Genomic DNA, 13,031 nt, shown 5'->3' with positions numbered 1-13,031 from the left:
CCCATTCCCTTCATTGTGGACAGACAAGTCATCTATAAATTAGAGAGTTCTCTACCCTATATCTACATGACATTCTGGTGATACAGTCTATGAGAACTCCAAGGAAAAACATCCTATTAAACTGTCTGGAAAATGAATTTTCACCCCATTCCATTAATAGGCAAATATCTCAATAAGGTTTTTCCCAGCCCATTTCCTCATTTCTAGCCCCTTAAAAACAAGAAAAATCCCAACCTCTAGAAATATTGCAATATTTTTTGCACAAACTTTTGTCCCACCATTTAGGGAACAGCTTGGCTTAGTGAAAATAGACTAGATTTGGAGCTGGGAATAATTGGGTTCCAGTCTTGACTGAGGAAAGTACTAGTTGTGTGACTCCAGGTAATAACTAAACTCTCAACCTCATTTTCGTCATCTGCGTAATGGGAGCAATAGTAGTATCTACCTCTCTGTTGCTGCCAGTGTGAGAACCAAACGAGCTATGATGTATGAAGCACTTCTTTAACCTTAAAGGTTTATGTTATTGTTACCTATTATGCCCAGATACCTCTAGGCTTGCTTCTTTGTTATGCTTTCTCTGGTGCACTTAGCATTATCTATCTAGAGTTAGTAGAGAACTCAAAGGCTTTCTAGTCCAACTCCACCATTTTACACCTGAGGAAATTGAGCCCAAAGAGAGTTAAGTGATGGCATTTGAAGGGTTTTGAGCTTAGGTCCTACCTCTAGCATGTGTTCCACATCTCTACTGGCTTAACCATCTTTTTTTACCCTCACCTATGCCTTTTTTTTATGACCATCCTTGATTCTTTTGTCTTCTAACTAACTCACCAGCCCTCTCACCCTGCTGTCCCCTGCAGACGATGAGGTTTTTCAAGTTCTGTCATCCATGGCTGAATGCTGTACAGGTGTTAGTACCTAAGTAATGGTCTGAAAAAAAAAACTCTACCAATGTCAAACTCTCTTATCCTTCTTGCTTGTGCAGTCTCTAAGACCCAAAGCTCTGCAAATGAGACAAATTACTTTAGTCTCCTCCAACTTGGTCTTTGCATAACTATGTTAATTAATACCCTCATTTTTTTTACCCTCCCTCTCAACTGATTTTTTTCTGGGTAATTTCATCATTTTACTAATAATGTTAGTATTTTAATCAAAGGATGGTCATTTGGTCATCTCTTTCTTAGATCCAAGATCATTATGGTGGTAGGACTTACAGATGATATCTCCTTCTGAAAGAGGAGTGTTCCTGAGGGTAACAGTCAACTCTGATTGATTAACAATTAATGAAAGATGGACTCTACAAGGAGAATTGAGTTTTACGCATTTATCTCAGCACTTTTCTTGCAAAGTAGGCAAAAACAACAACAGTAATATTGATAATGGTGACAATAAAATTTGTATAGTCTTTAAGGTTACATGTAACGTTTTCTAAGCATTCTAATTTGATCCTCCCATCAAGCCCATGAAGGAGAAATTATCATTCTCATTTTAGAGATGGGGGAACTGAGGCTAAGTGTTTCTCCCAGGGTAACATATCTAGTAGTTAAGAAGCATTTGAATTTCAGTCTACCTGACTCAGTCCACTGCTCTGCTATACTCTTCTCTAGGCTTTGTAGTTATGAGCAGTGCCTAAGGCTGTGTTCTCATCATGATCACATGATCCATTTTAGGCTCATTGCCATAGAGGCCCAAGATGAACTGGTTTCAGTTTTGCTTTTTCTCTGATTCTTACTTTCTCTTGTTGAAATCTCCAAGTAACTTCCAAATCAATCATAAACTAGAAGGAGGTTAGCATGGCCCTGGCATTTCCAATGCTTAGGGACAATGCCTGAATACCTCTATGAACTGAGAGATTGGATAGCATAGTGGACAGAGTATTGAACTTAGATTTGGGAAGACCTAGGCTCAAGTATCACCATTGACTGTTTCACCAGTACTTACTTCTGAATGACCTTGGGCAAATTGTCTCCTAATAATAGATAGCATTTAAGTAGTACTTTATGGTTTGCAAAGCACTTGTATTAACATAGGTCTTATCCTCACCATTCCCACAAGATCTCCCTAAGAATAGGGACTGTCTTATTTTTCCACCTTGAATCTTCAGCCCTTAGTACGATGTTTCGCACATCATAAGCAATTAATAAATGCTTTATTCATTTGATCCTCACAACATTGTTGGGTAGGTTTTGTTACTGCCATTTTTATAGATAAGGAAACTGAGGCACAGTGAAATTGTGAGACTTACCTAGGGTCACTTGACTAGTGTGTGAGTCAAAATTTGAACTCATATATTCCTGTCTCTGTGATCACAGGAGTGCTGCGGCTTTCTGTATCCAACCTACTGCTCAAATTGGTGAAAAATTGTTTGGAAAAAGTTTTGAAAGGTATTTTGGATTATTTGAAAATACTTCATGACTCAAGTTCATAAAGACTTGAACATTTAATAGATGTAAAATTTTATGTTGTAGAAAAATCATGAAATGAGGCAGGAATCCGAAAAAGCAAATGTCGTATTATGACTATTGTGGGAAGTCACAAAGCTTGGCAATTCATTTCCCAGTTTCTATTTATATACTAGGCGAGCTTTTATTTATTTATTTTTTTTATAGCAGGCATGTTCTATGATTTATGTGATGTCATCATGTAAAAATAACTAAAGAATTAGAGAAGCCTTAAGTGATTTTCCTCTCCCATTCATTAGGGTGACCTGTTCCCACATTTCAGGATGCAGGGCCCACTGTTGCAAATTGGAATTTTTTCTCTTGAAACAATGGCTGCAGATCTCTCTACACTATGCAGGAACCAGATGGGGCTGAGAAATTTAGTCAGTCTGAGTCTTTAGAGATGCTCTGCTCAGATCCACAAAAAGGGGGATTTGGTAATCTTGGTTCCTGGCCTTTGGCCAAGCCTTGTAGACCAGCTGTAGCAAATGAGACTCAGCAAACCTTTCATTTAGGTTGTGAGGGGGAGGGGTAGTCGTGGCATAGCATCCCAATGGGTAAACAAAAATGGCAAAAATGGATTGCAGGTGTGATGGGAATTGATGAAAGAGAAAAGATAACAATCAGCTGCTCTCTGTGGACCATACTAGATTACTGTGTCAGAGGCCACTTTGCCTAAAGACCAGCACCTAATTGCACAACTAGCTTTCCATTTAGGTACATCTCACTCCATGGCCAATGTGTCTCCTTTCACAGCATGTCATACTGCCGTATGTCTTGCTTTATTACCCAGTCTTGGGGGTTGAAAAGGCCTGGCTCACTTTAGAGAATGCCAAATAATATGGCAAGCAGTGCACTAGACTTAGAATCAGGAGATCTGGATTCAAATTTCAACTCAAATACTTAATATACTGTTTAACACTGGATAAGTCACTTAACTTCTATGAATTGTAGCATCTCCATCTGCAAAATGGTGATGATATCAATACCTTTAGCACTGACTTGACAAGGTTGTTGTGAAACTCAAATGAGATGAAGTATGCAAAATGTTTTATTAGTGTCAGTTAAAGTAACTGAATTGGTGCCTATAATAATGGCTTATATATATATGTATATATATATACATATATATATATATATATAATTTTAAGGTTTGCAAAGTACTTTACGTGTGTTATATCATTTGAGCTTCACAAATGTTTGGTTAGGGAGGTGCTATATTTATTCCCATTTTACAGATGAGAAAACCAAGGCTGAGAAAAGTTAAGCAATTTGCCTGAGGTCACATAGTTCTTAAATTAATACCTGAGGTAGTAATCAAATACTGGTCTTCCTGACTCCAAGGCTAGCACTCCTAACTGTACCTTTTGTAATTTTCAGAGTTCAGTTCTGTTCATATTGTGTAGCTTCTCGGGAAAATGCTTTCTCCAGTTGAGTGCTTAACATGTATTTTATTACAGACTCTCTCTTCACAACCATCATGCTTAGAAAAATAGGGTGAATATTTTAAACTTATGAAGAATTGTTTTTATCATTTCTCATAAGGAAAAATAATAGGGGGCACCCCCAAATACATCTCCAAATATAATAGTTGGCACATCGCAGAGAAGAGACAACTTGATTCTGTCTTGCTTCATCTGTGGAGACTTTCCATCATCATCTGACTTACTCAAACTAAATCCCTGGACACTTTTGATTTCCTAGGGATGGAGTTGTACCATTGTATTTATTGCACCTTATCACTGACTCATCAAGTCTTCTCTTTCTGTCTCTTTGTTTCTGTCTCTTTCTCTGTCTCCTTGTCTCTGTCTCTGTCTCTGTCTCTGTCTCTCTCTCACACACACACACACACACACACACACACACACACACACACACACACACACACACACACACACATAGATTCAGAGATGTATAGGGTTGTACAGGTCAAACACTGCCCCAAAGGCCCCCTTTCAGAGGGATCTCCTTTCTTCTTGAAGCAAACCGGCACAATATGGCTACCTGAAACCAAACTCAAATGGTCAACCTTCAGAGAAGTCAAATTGATTCACACAAATATTCAATAGGAGGTAACATCTCAGAATTTGAGTCAAAGGGCTCCCTAGGTTCTATGTTCTCGCAAGCATTTAACCTGTGGAGATCACTGTTTAAAGTACAGTAATAACCTGCCCTGTAACAACAGAGAGAAGGGTCCAGCCCTGATTATTTGCATCAGGCAGGGCTTGCCTACCACCAGACTTCAAGGGCATCTTATGTCATGAGGAATAGGAGCATGAGCTGATGATTCAGCCCTCTTCATTACATGACTACAGCTAATTTTCAGGTCAGCTTCTATATACCTATCCTCCCTCAGTCAGAATATTTTGGCAGTTAGCACTATGATGCATCTTGTGTAAGGTGTGGAAGTTTCTTTGAGTTTGTGTGGGTCTGTTTTGACAGCTGGCTTTGTTGGACATTCCTGCAGAATGGGTTTGGTTTTCTCCAAGCAGCTAGTCTTTTCACCTTTCCTCATTAAATGTCCTTGTGACTATATTAGGGAGTGTGGCATCCATGCATTGCTGCCATAGCGGTTAAGATTTGGGGTATAATAATGTATGCATATCTTATTTCGACAAAATATTGATTAAAATAATGAAATGATTTCAATTTCCCTTTTCTTTAAAAAACAGGCAGTTGAAAATATTTTCTACTCTGTCTCTATCCATGGTGCCTTTACCAGGACAAAACTGTTGTGTGTAGACATATAACGTATAATTCAGAACCTACGGCAATTTCTTACATTATTAAGGCCTAAAACATTTTTGCTTAGATTATCCAGATAATTAACATAAAATGGGTTTCTTAGAACTCAAATTATGCAAATAATGATTCAGTTTTCCATTTCACCTTTTATATGTAGAATTACAAGGTGTAAACTACAATTAAGGCAATTTCTTGCATTATCAAGGTCAATAACGCTTGCTTAAAGTAGCCAGATAATTGAAACAAAATGGGCTTATTCAACTCAAACTGTTTGAGTAATACATCAGTTTTCCATTTTACCTTTAATATGTAAACTTAGGCTGCAGGAGAATACAAGTTTCATGAGAGAGAATAAACAGGAAGGCAGAGAGGGGTTTGTTTTCGACTTTTTGGCAGCAGATGTTTGCTTTAGGCACTAGAAGTTGAATTGTTTTGTTCTAGTTATTTTCATTTAGTAAATTGCTTTTTTAGTTTTGCTTATTTCCTTGTACATTAAAGCATATTTTACCTTGCTTCTCTGTATTCTTCATATTTATTGTTTCTTATAGTGTAGTAATATTCCATTACGTTCATGTATAGTACTTTGTTTAGCCTTTCCCCAGCTGACAGGCATCTACTTTCTTTGGTGGTGTTGTTATTTACAATTGTCAAAAATGCACAAATATATATTTTAAAGTTCTACTTTAAATTGCTTTCCAGAATTGTTGAGCTAATTCACAGGTCTCTCTGATGTTATATTAACATACCTCTTTCCATCAATCATCCCATATTAATTATTTCCATTTTTTCATTGAATCTTATGTGTCATTGTTAATAGTTTGCAGTTCTTCTGTTGAGGATCTTTTGTTCATATTCTCTGATCACTTGTTGACTGGGGAATGGTTTTTGGTCATACATTTGTGTTAGTATCCTATGTTTCTTGGCTGTCAGAACCTGACACATATATGAAGCATTTAACGCAAACATTTTTTCCAGTCAATATAAGTCATTACAGATTAGAAGTCTTATGGTAGACAGGGATCTCAGAGGCTACCTAGTTCAACTGTCACTTGGATAAAAATCCTTTCCTCCAAATCCCCAAATGCTCTTCTAACTTTGCTTGACCTCCATTGAGGGGAAACCCTCAACCTTTGTTGTTGTTGAGAGTTGTCTGTCAGTTGTGTCCAATTCCTCATGATTCCATTTGGGGTTTTCTTGGCAAAGATATTAGAGTATTTGCCATTTCCTTCTCCAGGATATTTTATGGCTGAAGAAACTGAAGTAAATAGGGTTATGTGACTTGCTCAGGGTCACCCAGCTAGTATGTGTCTGAGGATGGATTTGAACTCACAGAAATGAGTGTTTCTGACTCCGGGTCTGGTGCCTGCTTCACCTAACTGCCCCATGACCTTACATAGCAGCTATTCAGTTTTCAGATAATTGTAACTGTTAGGAAATTCCACCTTGCAACAAGCCAGCATCTAGCTCTGTAAGGGGCACTGACCGCCACACCATCTGGGATGCCACACTGATGGACATCAGGTAAACTGAGTCCGGTGCAGGGAAGGGTGAACAAGATGGCACTGGAAGGGACGGCCCCACCCCTGGTTTGTTTTTGTCACTATAGTTCCAGCTTGTGTTCATTACTATAGTTTCAGGTTTGTTTGTGTGTGTTACCATGGTTCGCTGGGCTAGCTGGCAAAGACTATATAATCAGAGTGCTTGCTTGAATAAATCGGAGTTGCTTCATGACCCGCTCTCCTGCCTCATTCTTTTATTTGCGAGCTCCACAGGAGGACGAGCAGCCTGCTGGTCAGGCATAAGACTTGCTCCTCTTGGTAAGCTATGCCGTCACCATAGCATAGCTCTCTTCAATTTTTCACCCATTATTCCTAGCTCTGCTCTATGAAACCAGGAAAATATGATCCCTATTCCCCACTGTAGCTTTAAATCAGCCACAATGTCCCCTCAAGTCTTCTTTTCTCTGGGGTCAACATACCCAGAACCTCCCATGGCACTTTTAATGTTTTCTAAGAATTGTGCCAGATTTTTTTTTGTTTGTAGATGGTAAATTAAAAAGGAAAGTGACCAGTTCATTTCAAAGATGACACTGAGTTCTGTGTCACATTGTTTACCAGATAAATGAAAACAAATTCATACAGATGCTCTGCTTCTTTAATTTTAAATGAAGGTTGAAGGAGTTTGAGGTGAGATCTTCTTGAACTAGAACATCTATGAACTCACCTGCCAAAACTAAAGGAAATTTCATTATTGATGTTGCTGCTTAGAGGATTGTCAAGGTGAGGTGCCTTCAACAGATGTTCTGGGAAGAATTTTGTATTACTGGGGACAAAAAAAGGTGATCCTATAGTTGTTATGTTAGTTGTTCACAGGGAAGGATGGAAGGCGGAGAGAGAGAAAGAGAGAGCGAGAGAGCGAGAGCGAGAGCGAGAGAGAGAGAGAGAGAGAGAGAGAGAGAGAGAGAGAGAGAGAGAGAGAGAGAGAGAGGAAAAGACACAGAGACAGAGAGAGATAGAGACACACAGAGAGAGGCCTTGTTTGAGAGACTAAGAAATGATGAGAGGAAGAAAACATATCATTTTTAGATGTAAAATATGATATGTTTTTATGAATGCATGTGATGTAGTGGAAAGAGAGCTGAATCGGGGAACTAGATCATCTCTAAAGCCTCTTCTAACTCTAAATATACGGACCAATGATGTTTTGTGTATTTCTAGCATAGATCTTACCCTTCATTTACTTCTCTTTTAATTAATAATTAGCATCACCTGGTTACCTAACACTGTTTTAGATCTTGTGTCCATCATAAATAAAGTATAAGTCATGGAGTAGCTAGCCCCTGAAGCGACTTTTAAGCTGGTTGAGGAGGCAAATGAAAGTTAAAATTGGAGAAAGAGTACATATACTAAATTGCATGATTCCAATGATAAATGCAGTAGGAATTCCTGTCAAGGTGGGATACTGGATTAGGGCTCATGGAAATGGTGGGATGGAGCTGGGAGCTGGATAATTTAAAGGGGTGGAAAAAAAGGAAGAGGACATTGCCAATGAGGGCAACAGCACTCCTCCTCTTCCCAAGGTTATTTGAATGCATCTAGGGCACAAACTGAAAACAGAGCTTGCAATCAGGAGCCTACAATGAGTGATAATGGAATCTCTTAATTTCTTGTAGAGGTCAATTTGACTCTCATAGCCAATGTTAATATCTCATACATATTGTACCAAACAAATACAAAGGAGTCCTTGCCTGATTTGATGCATTTTCTAATCAGCCTGATGAAGTTATAGGGTGTAAATCTTTGGAGGCATCTGAGGGACCCCTCTCCATGTAGTGTTCATACTCATGAGCAACGTATTGACAGATCACAGAGAATTCAAGAGTATTGGTGGACGGAGGCTTAGGGAGACAGACTTGGAGGTGGTGAACCATCTATGACTAACAAGCTAACAGACCAGTGCGCCCTTCTCTCTCTCTCTCTCTCTCTCTCTCTCTCTCTCTCTCTCTCTCTCTCTCTCTCTCTCTCTCTCTCTCTCTCCTTTCCCTCTCTCTCCCCCCATCCCTCTTCATCTCTATTTCTCTTTCTATTAGTTTCTGTCTCTCTTTGTTCTGACTCAATCTCTATCTGTAAATCACTTTCTCTCCTATCTTTACGTCTCTGTATATCCCTTTATCTCTGTCATTCTCTCAGTCTTTCTTCCCTCTTCTCCTGTTAAAAAGATAGATCACTGTATAGCAGAGTTGAGATGAATTTTGGGGTGAGGGTTTCTAACTGTGCCCTCATTCATTTTACTCCATTCCACCCTCCTTCCCCCAGGAGCAACTAGTGGTGATTTGGGGCAGAAGTAGACACTCTCTCTCTCTCTCTCTCTCTCTCTCTCTCTCTCTCTCTCTCTCTCTCTCTCTCTCTCTCACACACACACACACACACACACAAACACACAGTCTAAGAGGTATTTAATGGACAATATTCTTGAATCCTTACAGCGTGTGTTTGGGAGGGAGTTACGTGAATAAATGGAGATTTTTAATTCCCTAGGCAACGTGAAATCAGAATCTACCCCTTCCTGTGCAGAAATAGAGTTTTGTGGGTAGCAACCAGTTTAAAGATTTGCTTCTCCGAGTTTGAGAGATCCCAAGTTTGTGAATTCAATGATCGATCTTCTAAAAAGAGAGCATTCTCCAATAGACTGTGTTCCTTGGAGAAAGAAGAGTATGGTTCACCTAATATCGACACAATGTCTATTTACAGCAACTAAATTATTTATATAATATAGGTCCAAAGCAAAGAGAATTGTTTGTGCCCATACTTCTTTATCTTTAGAGGACAGTCAAAACACAAGATGACACTATTTGTCTGGAGAGAGACTCTGTGGGGAAGACAGATTCTGCAAGATGTCAAAGAATTACCTTTCTGAGAGAATTGAATAGGTTATTTGAGTAACATCTGTCTTTCTTTTATCTTTTTATTGGTCCCTGTGAGATATGTGCAATTTTTTGTGAATTGCAACAAATGATATCCTTTACCTTATATAAATCTAGCACATTGAATGCTTATTTGGGATATATGGACTCCCATTTCTTACATTTGAGGAAACTGAGAAAAGGTTTATTCCATGAGTACACTATAAGATTTTCCTGGAGCAACTCTATTGGAAGACAGTCAGTCCCTGGGCTCAAATTTAGTTTGTATGAGCCCAGACTCTAACTTAGGGGCAACCAGGTGGCACAGTGGGATAGGGCACTGGGCTTGAAATCAAGAAGACTCATTTTTGTGAGTTCAAATCTAGCCTCAGACCCTTACTAGATGTGTGACCATGGGGAAATCACTTAACCCTCTTGGCCTTAGTTGTAAAACGAGCTGGAGAAGAAAAGGGCAAACCATCTAGTATCCTTGCCAAGAAAACCTCAGATAGGGTCATGAAAAGTTGGACACAATTGAACAAGAACAACAACAGACTCCAATTTTAGGCATTTAGGTGCCAAATATATAAGAGGTATCCAATTTTATCTCTGAAATGGTTTAAGACCTGCACTGAAAATCTCTTGCAATGTCTGATCAGGGCATTGGACTTACCCTGGGTTCTTGAAAACTCTTTTAGCAGAGTACAAGCTGAGCTGGAAACATTTCAAGCCATGGCTATGTGACAAACTATATGTCTATTGCCTGAGGACATTCTAACCACCAGGTGATAATTTTTTATTTTTGTATTTTGGCCCCAACCCATGAAGAACATCTACTAAGACATCTGAAAGTTGTGATTTGCCTCAGTGGAGTGAATAATAACAATAATTACATCTCTGTTACTTGTGTATTGACGTATGAAGTGAAGATACTAAAGGTGCTATCGGTGAAATTGGTAATGTTAGAGAATAACCCCTTTCCAGTGATTATATTACCATTATGATATAGTGTTTTTCTTCTGAAGACTTTAAATTTTGATTGGAAATTCAAACTCTGGGGATCTATTTGGTACACTACAGATGTGGATTCAACCACACCACTGCCAGTGATTTCTTGCTTAACATTTTTGATTAATGGGCATAATCAAGGAAAGAGATGTTTGAGTTTAATTGAATTTTCTAGAATCCTTGTTCCATAATAATTTCCCATAAAATTCATAAATAAGAATTTGATACTGAAAATCCTTTCAGAATGAAGAAATATATGCTTACCTTACTAAACACAGTAAAGTGAACATAAGATGATTAAACATATGATTCTTTGACTAATATGAACTTATGATTCTCTGATTAAAAATCAAACTTTTCTTGAGAGTCATCAGGCTGAAGATTAATTTTCATTATTGTAAAATGGAGGAAAGGCAGCAAGCAGGATTTAGTGGATAATAATAACTTTTAAATAGTAGCTTTAAAAATTAAGTAGTTTATTAGAAATGTAACATGGACTATCAATACAAACTAATCTTGCTTAGGAACTATTTATAATGCAGACAATTATCTTTAAAGTTTGTGTGGAAGACTTTTGTTTTTACAACACCACCATTTCTAGACATTCCCTATCTTCTCCTTCTAAGTGAGCTCTCCCTTGTAACAACAACAAAGCTTAAGCAAAACCAACCAACCTATGAACAGCAAGTCACAACCTGTGAGGCAATCAATCAATTAATCAACAAAAAAAATTATAGAATATTTTATACGAGGTACTGTATGTTTCAAAAAGAGGAATTATATGTACATTGGCAAGAATTTACAGAATACGTACAAAGTGACTAGGAGGCACTTTGGGGAGAGAGGATACTAGTTGGAAATGGCATGTAAGCTGAATCTCAAGAAAAAACAGTAATTTCAAGTGGCAGAGATAAGGAGAGAGTATATGCAAGGCGTAAGGGATAGTGGGAGTAAAGGCCAGGAGATGGGAGATGGAGTGTTGCATTTGAAGAAAAGAGAGAACATTAGTTTGGTAAGACTGGAGATTATGGAAAGGATGGTAATGTAACCAGAAAGATAGGGTGAGTCAAGTTGTGAAGATCTTTAAATTCCATATAATGAGTTCTGTTTTTAAAGAGATTCTTATGGGATATCCAGTTCAAAATGTCCAATTGCCAGTTTGTAACAAGAGTTCAGGAGAAAGACTACAATGGGTGTATAGATGCAATATATATCTGCATAGGGATAATAATTGAACTAATTGGAACTGATGAGGTCACCAGGTGAGGGAAGTTAGAGAAAAAAGACAAGAAGTCTCAGGATAGAGCTTTGGGATACATTCACAGTTAGTGGACGTGACATAAATAATGAACTAGCAAAGGAGACTGAGAAGAAGGAATGTCATGAAAATCCAGATATGAGAGAGCATTCAGGGGGTGAGTTTGGTCAGCAGTGTCAAATGGTGCAGAGAGGTCACTAAGGATGAGTTGAGAAAAACGTCATTCTCTTTGGCAATTAAAAGATTAGAATACTGTAGAGCCTCCTGAAAGAGGTCATTAATCACTCATTGGAATTTGGTTTTCCAATGTACACAGGAGAAATCAAGTGATGGAAGAATGTCTAATTGTCCAACTTTCAGTGTGTTTTTGGAAGTACACCCTCTAGAGTTTGTTCAACAGTATAAATATCTAGAGCACATAATATGGGGAGATAATGAGCTGGGTCAAAAATGAATGGGAAGAGAACAGCATGGATTGATTTTGGGAAAATGCATTGTTCTTTTATTGCCTTTGGATTTCCAACCAAAGCAAAGGCACAAATTTTCAATACTAACATAGAAATTATATTGCTATATGGCAGCAAGACTGGAACATGCTGCCTCTAGAGACCTAAAGATGAGATACAGAGAAGAGGATGATAGATTTGAGTAGGCAGCAACATACAACAAATAAGGAATGAAGAAGAGTAGGACAAAGGACATTGTCAAAGAATTTTATTATAGAAAGAGCATGGCTTATTACATGGAAAGAGTGAGGGATGACAGGACAGCCAGCGTGGACCCTGAGTGGCTAACTTTTAGGAGAACATTGATCAGTTGCAAAATTAAAGGCACAGATGGATGAGCTGTCAAGAAAATTGTGAGAAGGCACCTCTGAATTTATTAGATCTCAGATCCATTTAAGTATTTGAGTATATTTTTGTAGGTAATTGTCTTTTTCCCCCCTTTAATGTCTCAGTTTTGCTACCATATAATTGTTTATGGTGGGTTCTATTCCTTTTATTTCTCTTCTGCTTCCAGTGAATTCACCTTGTTACATTAAAACAAAATTGATAATCTCATTTAACTCTTTTTTATTAGTTTAGTTAAATATTTATCAATTTTTTATATCTTTAATAAAAACAGCTATCTTATATCTATAGTTTTACGTAATTTAACCTATTTCATTCATTTTGGGGCA

At 38.0% G+C, this 13,031-nt stretch overlaps 1 protein-coding gene across 3 annotated transcripts in view; it reads left to right on the top strand.

Moving 5' to 3' along the window:
- The window catches only part of KCNC2 (potassium voltage-gated channel subfamily C member 2), a 299,735-nt gene that overhangs the window by 80,627 nt on the left and 206,077 nt on the right, over nucleotides 1-13,031 (top strand). The window lies entirely within an intron of this gene.

This window comes from Notamacropus eugenii, chromosome 3 (assembly GCF_028372415.1).
Source record: "Notamacropus eugenii isolate mMacEug1 chromosome 3, mMacEug1.pri_v2, whole genome shotgun sequence".
NCBI lineage: Eukaryota > Metazoa > Chordata > Mammalia > Diprotodontia > Macropodidae > Notamacropus > Notamacropus eugenii.
The sequence above is the reverse complement of the archived record's forward strand: the minus strand, read 5'-3'. Positions and strand labels throughout refer to the sequence as shown.